Source organism: Macrotis lagotis, chromosome 4, assembly GCF_037893015.1.
Source record: "Macrotis lagotis isolate mMagLag1 chromosome 4, bilby.v1.9.chrom.fasta, whole genome shotgun sequence".
NCBI lineage: Eukaryota > Metazoa > Chordata > Mammalia > Peramelemorphia > Peramelidae > Macrotis > Macrotis lagotis.
This window is the reverse complement of record NC_133661.1, coordinates 64,319,312-64,332,392: the sequence shown is the minus strand read 5'-3', so window position 1 is coordinate 64,332,392 and position 13,081 is coordinate 64,319,312. Positions and strand designations below refer to the sequence as shown.

Below are 13,081 nucleotides of genomic sequence, written 5' to 3'. Positions count from 1 at the left end.
GGGATTTAGAATGAAATTGAAGAAAGAGACACAGACAGACAGACAGACAGACAGAGGAGAGAAAGAGAGAGAGACAGAGTCAGAGAGAGACAGAGACAGAAAAACTAGAGCCAAGGAGACCAGGGTTAAGAGGCTTTGGGAATTCTGGCACAGAAATATTAACAATAAACTAAGGTGGAGTACTGGGCATGTAAAGGAAGGGAAAGATGAAATAGATCATTATCATCCCCATAAAAACAGGTCTAACCATGTCACCTGTATCTCTTCTAATCATCAAATTCTAGGTCTTTCATGCTCTTAGGTTTACATATAAACTTGTTTGACTCTTAAAAATTCTTCATAACCCTCATCCAGCCTAAGTTTCCAAGATTACCAGACATTACCATGCTCCATCTCCTATGGCAGAGGTGATCCATCATGCCTGGAATATATTTTCTCCTCATCCAGGACTTCATCTAGGTCCTATCAAATATCTAAATTCAGCTCAAGTGTTATTGTGTCCCAGAAAACCCATGATCATTCGCCTTCCTCTTCCAATTACTAGAGTCCTTTTCCTATAAATTATTTCATGCTTATTTTATATTTACTTTTCTATAGCCACATTTTACCTTACACTCTCAAAAGTTTATAAGCTCCTTGAGGACAGGTACTATTTCTTTTCTTTGGTTTTTGTCTTTTCCAAGCACAATGTCTAACACATAATGGAAACCTAATGAATGACCATTGCACGGAATTTGAAGGCATTTTAAAATTCTAATGGAACACTGGGGGAAAAAAGACATTCATAATTGTGATATTCATGAGAATCTTTGTTCAAATTCCCTCCTTGAAACAAATTATCTATCTGCTTGGTGTCAGGCAAGGGACTTAATCTCTTTGGGTTTTAACTGAGTGTTTAACTTCTCAATTTCCTCATCTAAGGGGTTGAACTAAATGACTTCAAAGGTGCCCCCTGGATCTACGATACTATGATTAGTACAAGAGGAAATAAATAGAGAACTGGCTAGTTCTGAAGAAAAAAAGAACTGGGTTCATTAAGTCCTACCTAAGAAATATATATAAAGATCAAACTTTCCAAGGTCTTAGATAACTTTCTAAAGCTGTAATTTATAGATGAAATTTTCAATATGTATGTATTCATTAAAGGATTTTCTATACAAATGCAAATATAACCACAAATTAAATGACCTTTTCCCCTTCCAAGAAATGAAATATGAAGAAAATTTCTCATCCACTGTTTTTATTTTTATAAGCTTCATATATATATATATATATATATATATATATATATATATATATATATATATATATACAGAGAGAGAGAGCGAGAGAGAGAGAGAATTAAAAACCAATCAATCAGCAAGTTAAATGTTGGACACTAAGCTCAGGAAGGAAAGCATCTTTGTCTGAATGAAATAAAGAATATCTTTATTAATTGACTTTTTTATTTTTCCAAATATATGTAATGAAAGTTTTTTGAACATTCCTCCATATGCATATGTCTATTTTTAAGTTATAAAATTTCCTTCCACCTTCCCTTCCCACCCCCCACCCCCAGCAACAGTCAGGTTAACATTGTACATATTTATATTTGATAAACATATTTATAGATTAGTCATGTTTAGTTTGAGGAATTAAAATTAAGGGAAAGAGATACATGAGAGATAATTTTTATAAAGAGTTCATCTGATTCTGAAAGGCTATTTTTTTGGTTTTTGATTTTCTTCCTCCGGATGGGGATAACATTGTCCATAGCAATTCTAATAGGATTGTCCTAGCTCTCTGAACTGCTGAGAGGAACTGCTTCAATCAAGGTTGATCATCTCACAATGTTGGTGTTAATGTGTACATTGTTCTCTTGGTTCTGCTCCCTTCACTCAGCATCAGATCCTATAGGTCATTCCATGCTTCTCTAGAGTCTGACCATATATGGTTTCTTATAGATTCCATAGTATTCATGTACTATAACTTGTTTAGCCATTTCCCAATTTCCAATTCTTTGCCATTACAAAAAGAAACCAAAGAATATCTATTTGAATGATACTTAAATTTGATCCACCTTCTACCCCTTCATATAATCAAAGATGAATGCAAACACCCATTGAGTCTACCTGAACTAAATTCTAACAATCTGAGAGTTCTATTTACCAGTGAAGCTCTAACCAGAATAGAAGAGGGACCCTTTTCCCCACTATACCATGATATGTTTTATGATCCTTGAATCCTAGAAGGAATTTAAATTTCAAATGAGGTTAGATATGGTCAAAAGAAAGATCAGTTTATTTGGGAGAGGAACAAAGAATAGAAAGAGCAAACTGGGAGCTGGTGTCACAAGAAAAGTTATTATGCTGCCAATGCTTGTGAGGTTGTCCTATGCAAAGTTTCAAAAACTGAAATTTACCAGAAAAAAATGCATTGAAAAGAATGAAAGTAGAGAAGATGCTAGAAGCCAAAAGTTTAAGGATCTTTTGCTGCATTTTTTCAGGTCTTTTCCTTCATTGACTGAAAAAAGAGACTATTGAAGATAAAACTGAATCTTTAGTGGGCCCCATATTAATCCAGCTCCTTTTGCAATTAATGCCAGTTAACTAGGTATGTAATTTTCAAATACAGTTTTGGACAAATGAGTTACTCACTATAATTATGTTGATAAAAATCATAATTTATAACTCTCTTTTTCATAAAGATGAAAGGCAACCTGGATTCAGGCCCTGGCTCCCTGATCTTAGACAAATCACATAGTTTCTTGGTAGACCCAAGCAACTTGCATGAACCCTAAGTGACAGATAAAATCTATATTAGTTTAGATTATTGAGATTATGTATATATATATATATATATATATATATATATATATATACAAATGAAATCATATGGCTAGACTCAAAAGAGAAAAAATAGTAGTACAGAAATAGGTTAATCATATAGGAGAAAGTCACTGTTTGGGAATACCTGTATCAAAACACTAGTTTAGTTTCAGTTAAAGATGAGAAAGAAGAAAGGAAGGAAGAAAGGAAGGAAGGAAGTGAAGGAGGGAGGGAGAGATGGAGGAAAGGAAAGAAAGGGAAGAGAAGGGAAAGGAAGATATGATTTTTCTATGTTCAATTTCTCTTCTTTATCCACAGTAATGTAGTCAAAGAAAATTTATTAAGCACCTATAATGTTTCAGACATTGTGCTAAGCTCTGGGAATATAAAGAAAGGTCTAAAGCAATTCCAGCTCTTAAGGACCTCAAAATCTAATGGGGAAGACAGTACCTCAAACTATGTACACAGAAGCCATAGGTGGGACAAATTGTCTACAGCTTCATAGCTGCCAAAATAGTCTTCATAATGCACAAATCTAAGCATGGAGGGGCAGAGCCAAGATGGGGGAGCAAAGGCAGGAATTCCTGGAAACTCATTCCCCCAAAAAGTCCAAAAGCTGTTCAATTATTACTCTAGGAAAAATCTAGAGGGGCAGAACCCACAGAAAGACTGAGTGATACAATTTTCCAGTCCAAGACGACGTAAAAGATCTCTGGGACAGGTCTGTTCTATCAGGACCAGGGGTTGGAATAAGCCACAACTCATCTGGGCCAGGTGCCCGAATCCATGGCAGAAGGGACAGTTTAATTAGGGGGAACAGCTGGAAGGGGTGGTGAGAGAACTCCGCCACTCCAGAATGAGTGTGGAGCAGAGCTCTGGCCTCAGAGTAGCCCTGCAATGAGAAACTGCAGTGGTAGTCAGCAGAGCCACCCAGCACATCCAGAGCTCTCAGCCCATAAAATAGTAAAGATCATGGGGAGACTGAAAAGGTCTCTCCTCTCTACCTGGGGCAGGACTCAGCTGTTAGCCCACACTCAGATCCAGGTTGCAGTTTGGGTTCCCACACCACCATAGCTGAGCAGGGACCATCCTCACAGCTCCAGGGCAGGGGGAGGGCCTTAACACAGTCAAGAGAACTATTAGAGTCTCTCAAAGGACCTTGGAGGAATGAAGGTCCCTGTGGGATGTCCCCCAAACCCCTCCCATAAACCCTTGGAATTGTGGTAAATCAGTCATAGACTGAGGAAATGAACAAACAACAGCAAAAGAAGAATCAGACCACAGAAAATTACTTTGGTTACTTGAGGATCAAAATGCACACTGAAATCATGACAGAATTGAAGCTTCTCTATCCAAAGCCTCCCAGAGAAAGAGGAAAATGGACTCAGGCCATGGATGAGCTCAAAAAAGACTTTGAAAAGCAATTAAGGGAGGTGGAGAAAAATGGGAGGAGAAATGAGAGTGATGCACACAAATCATGAAAATTAAGTCAGCAACTTGGTGAAAGAAATACCATAAGGCAAATTAGCTTATCATTCAAGGTCCTTCATAAACAGATTCTAATCTATCTGTACTGCCTTATTTCACTTTACTAGGCTTATTCCTGTCCAATCATACTTCTCACTGTTCATTCTCATCCTGCCACTTTTCACCTGAATGAATTTGATTATATTGTACCCTATCCCCTGTTTCCCTTATGTTTCTGTTTGTTGAAATACAAGGCCTAAACAACAATATTGCAAGTTGAACAACCTTGATGGAAGCAGCTCCTCTCAGCAGTCCAGAGAACTAGGAAAGATGTATTAGACTGGTTACAGACAATGTTATCCCCATCTAGAGGAAGAAAAATAACATACACACACACACAACCACACACACACACACACACACACACACACACACACACACACACCACCACCACCACCACCAACAACAACAACCCTTTCAAATCTGTTGAATACTTTATAAAAATGTTATCTTATGTATTGCTTCCTTTAATCCTAATTCCTCATATTGAAAATTACTAATATGCAAACACGTTTATCAAAATATGTATGTACAATGTTAATCTGACTGTCTCTGAGGAGGAGGATGGGAAGGGAGTGTGGAAGGAAATTTTGTAATGTAAAAATAAACATGCTTATGGATGAAAAATAAAAAAAAGAAATTCAAGGCCTAGTTCAGGGACAAATCTTCTCTGGTGTTTCCAGTAAGAAAGGATTTCTCCCAACTCAAATATTTCAACCTTTCTTATGTGAGTAATTATTAGAGATCTTGAATTATTATTACTTGTATAATTTATAATATAATAATATATTGCCAAGTTGAAAGTTCTTTGAGGAGATAGGCATCCATTTTTCAACTGCAATGGTCGTGGGAAGAAAAGTTAGCGAGGATGAATTGAAGTGCTTTTCATGGTTTTGGACATGTGTGCTTTCAGTCCATATGCAGGAATATGTGATTCAGCCCTTTGCTAATGAATGTACATGATTGGAAAATCTTAATTGGACCTTAATTTATCTCTGTGATGGGGAAAAAGTGCTAAAGAGAATGAAGAGTTACAAGGAATGTGAGATCAATCAAGCCATTTTGATTGCTCTTATCCTTTAGGAAGGAACAGAGCACATGTCCCTTGCCCAGCAGCCCAGATTGTGGATTTCTAAGCCCCTGTCCACCACCTACTTCACCACTGCTTCCTAACTTTGCATTCACAGCAAAATTTAGCATAGTACTTTTATATATTGCTTTGATCTGGAAATGTCACTCAATTGGTCTTGGTAACTAGAGCTCCCTACAAGAGTCACTCTATCTCAGAGAGTTAAAAACTCACCTGGGGCACCAGAAAATTAACTGAGCCACCCATTACCACATAGCTAGAAAGATTTGAACCTAGTTCTTAATGACTCAAAGAAATGTTCTCCCTATTCATCATTCCACACGATCTTTCACCTTGCATTTACTTTTTGACAAAATTTTTTTTATTACATTGGAGTTACGCTAAGGACTGGGGCATGAATATGTCATTGAAGGGGGAAATTCAGTCCCATGCTTTCACTGGTTTACATCACCTTTTCAAGAGGAAGCTCCCTCTCCTAACATGGATTGGACAACAGCTCTTCAATTTACTGCCTCCAGTTTGCCCCTCTGAAATACTGTTTCAGAGGGCAGGACCTGGGTCTAGGTTTTCCTGATCCCCAGAACTGACATTCTATCTGCTCTGCCAGGTATTCTGAATTCTTAATAGGTCATAAATAATCTTCAACCTAGGATTTTTGCACATAGATTATAGACCATTTTGCTCACTTCTGAAGCCTCTAGATGTGGAGATTCTCCCCTTTCTGTCAGAAAACAAGTGAAGGCCATACTGGGAAAGACAGGTTGTAGATCCAAGGATAGCCAACAACCCTCTCAGGGAAGCTGCAGGGGGGCAAAATCAATGGCTCCCTCAATCAGATGCTCCCCCTCAAGGTCTTCAAGAGCCAGTTTATTTGAGAAATTGAATCATTTTTCTCCTGAGCCACTAACCATGAGGAAGAAAAATGTCAGCACAATTCCCCCAGAGCTAAATTGCTGAGAGATTAGATGTTTAACCCCTAAAATCTTCAACCTGATTCATTAAAGAAATGATTGGGTAAAAACGAGCAAGGCTAGAGGAAAGAGGGTAGGGGAAAATCTTATTGTCATTTTCTTTCCTTACTTTAAAGATTTAGTGGCCTTTCCAAACAAGAAATTCCTATATGAATGGTCATCCAAAGTCAGAGAGTCACAAAATAGCCCAACAGATATAAGCTTCAATCAATCAGTACAATTTAAATGTCTACTATGAGCTAGGGCACTGCTTTAAGCATTAGATACAAAGACACATATAAAGAGATTTCTACTCATAAGAATCTTACATTCCAGTGCAGAAGAATTGCAACTATAGAATTATGTGTATGTATATATATATATATGTATATATATATATATATATATACATATATATATATATAATCAATATAAAATTATTGCAAAATAATTTAGAGAGGGGTCACAAAGAGTGGAAAGAGCCAGGAAAAGTCCCATGTAGGAGGTGGTGTTGAACAGAGTCTTAAAGAAACCTAGGGATGACTTGAAGATGAGAGGGCACATTCCTTCTCAGGGGCCACTCTAACTGGATTATTTTCTTTTTCCATTCAGCCACTGAATATTCATTCTCCCTCTTATCCCTATTCTTAATCTTTTTCTCTAGGTATCCAGGGTTCTCCTGTTACCCTATCTTTCCTATCAAGAAGAGGGAAGCATCTGATAAATTCTTCCAGTTTAAATTTAGAGAATCACATATCACTCTCCTCAGAAGCATTTTCATTCAGGAGGATTTTAGAGAGATAACAACTGAAAGCAAAAATTTCCTAATAGGAGCATTTCTAGTGTCCATGGATTTTTTTCCTATGGTATTTGGATTTGTGGAAGAGGGAACAGAAGGTGTTGAGAGGTTTGTATTAATATTGTTGAATGGAGCACCTTAAGAAACACAGGAACATAGATTTAGATCTACTAGAGCCCTTAAAAGTCATCTATTCCAATCATCTCTGTAAACAGAGAAGGAAACTGAGACAACTTGGCAAAGATTTGAACCAAGAATCCAGTATTCTTTCCACGGCATGGTCTGTCTCTTCATTTTATAGGAAAGGAAACTGAGCCCCGGAGAAGTGGAGTGATTTGTCCACATTCTAAGAATAAGTTAATGACAGGACCAAGAATCAAATCCAATTCTTGATCTCCTACACCACACCCTTTCCATTACACTGTGATGCCTCTCAAATTCTGTTCCCTAGGTGATCACCTACATGTAATACTGGTGAGTTTCTAGTTGAATTCAAACTATCACCAAGCCCATGAAAGAAATATTTTTTTGAGATTGGGGTTAGGGTCATTTTCCCTGACAAACAAGGACGCAGCGTCTCAGAGAAGCTAAGTGATTTCCACAGAGGAAGAACCAAGAAGTTCCTATACCCAGTCCTAGCTGGGTTTATTTCTTTGAAATATTCTCGATCTGTCAGCTTTATTTAATAATATGGCAAGAGAATGTCAAAATGACAGAACTCCCATTGTTCCTCCTTGCACTACAGCCACTGGGAAAATATCAAGCTGTTCAGTTTTAATAGTTGAGAGACCATCCCTATATCTAGCAATAAAGAAGGTAGTTGTTTGCTATAGAAATAAAATTTCTATCAGGAGTCCCACACTAGGTCCAACCATGGCTCAGCTAGCTCAGGATTCTTTTGCCAACAGCAGCCTTGGGAGAGAAATAATGGGAGAATGGAGGAAATGGAGGCAAAATAAATGAGGGATCCTTATGCCTATAAGCAAGATGCCAATGGGAAGACTGTTTGTCTCTGAGCTTCTCTTATTAACCATTGATGTATCAAAAACCTTTTTTTAAAATATATTTAAATTTACTACAAATATTCCTCATTTGAGATGAATTCTAAAGTCCATTGGGTCCATGAATATATCTTTTTTGTATTTCCCCTAGAATTATCTTGCTCTTGCTAGTATTTCATTAGTAAATAAATATCCTTGTTCACTCAATTCATGTAATTCAAAATTTTTACAGATCTCAGATATGTCCCCTAATGATATTACCCGAAGAGGTTAATCCTAAGGAAGCTTCCCTTAAATCTTTTTATTCCACTCCCGTAAAACTGAATGATTACAATCCTTTATACATTAGGAATAGCAGCATAGGCAAATAGAAAAAGTACTATATTTGGGGTGAGAAAAACAATTCAAATCCTTATTTCTTCTATTAGTTGTATAACCTCAAGCAATTTTCATTTTTTTTTTAATTTTTGCAAGGCAATAGGGTTAAGTGACTTGCTCAAGGTCACACAGTTAAGTAAATATTAAGTGTCTGAGGTTGGACTTGAACTCAGATCCTATTGACTAGAGGGCCAGTGTACTATCCAGCTTCCCCTCAAGAAAATTTTCTTAACTTCTCTAAGATTCAGTTCCCTCAGCTATAAAATGAAGGTCTTTTTCCAATTATATGTGCCTAAGATCCCTCAAGCTCAAAATCCTATCAATCTATGTCCAGTACTTTAATTAATCAACAAGGTATTATTAAGACTTACTATGTAACTGTCCCTATGCAGAACTAGGGATGTATACAAAGAATGAAACAATCCTTTCTTTCAAAAATCTTACATTCCATATATATATATATATATATATATATATATATATATATATAGAGAGAGAGAGAGAGAGAGAGAGAGAGATTAAATATGTGCTTTCTTATGTTCAGACCTTTATTTGTGCTCCCACAATCTCTATATCTAGGTCTTCCTTACTTCCAAATAATTATCGTTATCATCATCATCATCATCATCATCATCATTAAAGTTTATCTTGTCTTTGCCATTCTTAAGACCTCCCTTCTCCAAGAAATCTCCTCCTGTCATAAATTATTTTCCCTTTCTCTGTGAATACTGTATTTCTCTTATTTTATTGTAATCTATTCTGCTCTAGATTTAATTCATTTTTTCAAATAATATTGCACTTTTTCATGTTTGTGTCTCAAATATTAGACTATAAGTTCTATGAAAACAGAGAGCATTCTTAATTTTCTTTTTATTCCTCCAGGCCTTTAGTGCTATGCTTTAAATGTGATTAATGGCATAATTAAATATTATTTATAATAATGAATAAAATGTGAATAAAGATTGAATAAAATGAATGGTTATTTTAGTAGTCAGGATTATTTAAAAATACTTTTTTTGAGACTAGGTCTCCCTATTTCACACAAGCTGGAAGGATTTGTATCTTAATTTTTTTTTTAGTTTTTTTTTTTGCAAGGCAATGGGGGTTAAGTGACTTGCCCAAGGCCACATGGCTAGATAATTATTAAGTGCTGAGGTGAGATTTGAACTCAGGTACTTCTGTCTCCAAGGACAGTACTCTATCCACTGTACCACCTAGCTTCCTCTCTTTTATCTGATTTCATTGCTGATCATCATAGAATCTCTATTTACGATCTAGATTACTTCATCATCCTTTGCAAAGGCTGGTAGTCCCTTGTTGAAGCAGGGATCGTCATATTTGTGCAGGACTCAATACAGACATCTTAATCAGGTTTTGTCCCACAGAACTCTGAAAATCAAGTGACATGGAAGCCACAGTCTCCCCAGTATGAGGCATGTGAAACTCTGTACCAAGTGCAGGATTCTAATACAACCTTACCAGTTACTTGGAGATGATCTAGTCTAACCTCCACCCAAGGCAAATTATTGGTCATCTAGCTACTCCTAAAACTTTTAGAGCCAAAAAGTTCTCTTCTGACTAGGATTCATTCCCAGATGGTTCTAACTTTATAGTCATATTAAATCCAAATTTTCTTACGTGTAACTTTTACCCTTTGGCACTAGCTCTGCCCCTTAGAGCAAAGCAGAATATACCTATTTTTTCTACTTTATAATTTAAAAAAGACATACTTAAATTTCCCCATTAACTCCTTCCTTCTAGAATCTAAACCAAAAGTTCTTTCTTAAGATTCATGAGCTTTAAAAAAAATGTTTTGAAAACTATTTCAAACAGACTGGTTTCCTTTGTAACCGGATGTGTTTTACTTAATGGTTTTAAAAACGTTATTCTGACGCGGGGCCGGGGGGGGGGGGGGGGGGGGGGGCATGGGCTTCACCACTCAAGCAAAGGGTCCAGTTCACATCAAAGAAGTTAAAAATGCCTGCTCGGTGCTAAGTATACTCAGTATTGTCAATCATTCTTCCCATAAATTAGTCTTTCTTTCATTTCATTATATCCTACCTACAGGTAGCATGGTATAATGTAGAAGCTCTTAAGAGATGATCCAGGAACCTTGAGGCACCTGTGAAATCTGTGAGGTTAAAATTGTTTTCATAGTAATAGTAATACTAATTCACAATAATACTAAGTTTTTATTTTCTAATAACAGCAAATATTAATGAATATGAACCATATAAGCAAAACCTCTTTGGGGATAGAGAGAAATCCTTAATAATTTTTAAGCATTTGAAAAAGTTTGAGACTAGATCTCCCTATTTCACACAAGCTGGAAGGACTTGTTTCTGAATTTTTTTTAGTTTTTTTTTTTTTTTGCAAGGCAAAATGATGATTGAGTGTAAGACTCCGAATCAGGGAAATATGGGTTCCGATCCTATTAACCAGCAATATGACTCCAGGCAAATCATTTGAGCTCTCTAAGCTTTCGTGTCAACAAGACTACCTGCAAGATTCACCTCAAAGGGTTTTTGTGGTATTTGAAGGGGATCATCTATGTATTACATCTCACAAACTTTAAAACACTGTATAAAAGCCAGTTATTGTTATCATTCAAAAGACCAGAACCACCCAAAATATTTGAGGGACTAATATACCATAGTTTTGTTTTGTTTATTTTTAGAAGAATAAGATAGTGTTCTCTGGTTTTTCTCTTTGGAAGCCTTGGCTGATATTATAAATATCAACAGCAACATTTTCTATCCTACAAACTGAGAGAAGATTTCATTAGCTTTCCTTTACGTATATGCTGTTTATGGTTTCTACTGTGGAGTTGTAGCGGCCACCCTCCCACACTCTGTTCTCCTGACTCTCACCTACACACCAGGTGAGCCCAATGAAGCCAGGCATCACTTTTATTACAAACCTTAATTTCAAGGCCTAGTACACATGATGGGGCCCTAGGCAGTTAAGAGTGTTGATACTGGAGTGTCTTTATATTCTCTGACTGTGCAAAGTTCTGGAGGAACCTGCTCCCAACCAGTAACCAATAGCTCTTAGCCAAATTCTCAGTAGAAGTCCTGGCTATCTGTTTACCTACCTCAGTTCTAAATTATTTGATGTTAGCTTTGTTTGTTAGGTTTTTTTTTTATTTCTTTGTTATGGAAGGGTCTATGTATGTGTGTGCATGATTATTGGGGAGAATTAAAGTCTTCAGATAGAAATTGCTATGGAAGAAAATGAAATTCATGAAAGGGAAGCTCTAATCTCTGGGAAAATCATATATTTAGGCAAAAGTAAGTGGCTTCCTACATAGAAGAACCTGGTTACCTGCTCCAAAAGATATCTGCAATTTTCTTTTCCACAATTTCCAGAGTTTTTGAAGTTTTTTTCCTGGTTTTCATTTTAAACCCCTTTTTAAAGTGGAAATATTGCTTTGAGGGAATGACAAGTGTCTAAAATATATTTTTAGATAAGGATTTGACCTCTTTTTAGCTTTCTAAGTGACACAGGACTTTGTTATCCTTTAAGATTTTAGAACAGAGATTCTTATCCTGAGGTCCATACTTTTAAAAAAATATTTCAGTATAGCTGGTTTCCTTTGTAAGCCTACATATTTAATTTAATGCATTTTAAGGTATCATTCTGAGAAAGAGTACACAGGCTTCACCAGGCCCCCAAATGTTCTATGACACAAAGGAGATTAAGAACTGTTGCTTTAGAGAGAATTAGTTGACACTAAGAGGAACATTCCATGGGTTGCCCAGGTGATGCACCTGAGGTAAGGAGTTAGAGGTTGGAAGCCAGAGATTCAAGATGACTTGAAAGACCACTAAGAGGGAAGATGGAAAATTATTTTAAGAGCATTTATTTTTCTGGCTTTCCACCATTACTCCTATCATTGTTGCAAACCAGAAAACCAAATAGAGGTTTTGAAGTTTGGGTTGAATAAATAAAAATCAATGTGATTTTGATAGTTTAAGCGATGGAGTCCATTTCCTTTTTTTAAAATTTATTTTTCCTCCATATGCACATGTATATGCAAAATTTACTTCCACCCTCCTTTCCCACCCCCCTCCTTTCAGTGGCATTGTACATACAAATTTTTTTTAGTTTTTAGTTTTTGCAAGGCAGATGGGGCTAAGTGGCTTGCCCAAGGCCACACAGCTAGGTAATTATTAAATGTCAGAGACTGGATTTGAACCCAGGTACTCCTGGCTCCAGGGTGGTGCTTTATCCACTGTGCCACCTAGCTGTCCCAAGTACATACATAGTTTTGATAAACGTATTTACAGATTAGTCATTTTCTGTATGCGGAATTAATATTAAGGGAAAAGATACATAAGAGATGATTTTTTATAAAGTGTTTATCAGATTCTAAAGGGTTGTTTTTTTTGTTTTGCTCTGTTTTACATCCTCTGGATGGGAACAACATTGTCTATGGTCAGTCCAATAAAATTGCCCTAGCTCTCTGAACTTCTGAGAGGAGCTTCTTCCATCAAGGTTGATCATCTCATAATGTCATTGATGTGTAC

General features: G+C 36.5%; 1 long non-coding RNA gene across 1 annotated transcript in view; it reads right to left on the bottom strand.

The window, feature by feature from the left end:
• Window positions 1-690, bottom strand: part of LOC141519892 (uncharacterized) — a 51,015-nt gene extending 50,325 nt beyond the window's left edge. Inside the window, exon 1 of the long non-coding RNA XR_012477470.1 lies at window positions 609-690. This is a non-coding gene — a long non-coding RNA (uncharacterized LOC141519892). The remainder of the gene's footprint in view (window positions 1-608) is intronic.
• Window positions 691-13,081: the final 12,391 nt, after the last annotated feature.